Consider the following 389-nt stretch of genomic DNA (forward strand, 5'->3'; position numbering starts at 1 on the left):
GTTTTTGACATAAATTATTTTCAGAGCAGTTACATGTGCTACAAGAATAGATGATGTCTAATTTTTCGTTTTCTAATTTCAATTCATCTAATTCTTTTTGTAGTTTGCTTATTTTTTCTTCATTTTGTAGGATTAATCTTTTTCTATCAATATTTATCCTAACTAATTTTTTTAGTTCAGCATGTAACTCGACATAGGCCTCATATAAATCATCATAGAGAGGTGAGTCATCAGAAATGGATGAGGTGTCAGAATATACCTCATGTTTATCTTCCTGTGTGCTTGAATTGTCAGCGTTGTCAGATCTAGCCATCAAACATAGCATTGCTGACTCCTCCTCACTAGAGGTGCTTGATGTCGTTTCCTCCTCAGGTACATCCCATACGATG

The sequence above is a fragment of the Lupinus angustifolius genome, unplaced genomic scaffold (assembly GCF_001865875.1).
Source record: "Lupinus angustifolius cultivar Tanjil unplaced genomic scaffold, LupAngTanjil_v1.0 Scaffold_442, whole genome shotgun sequence".
Lineage (NCBI taxonomy): Eukaryota > Viridiplantae > Streptophyta > Magnoliopsida > Fabales > Fabaceae > Lupinus > Lupinus angustifolius.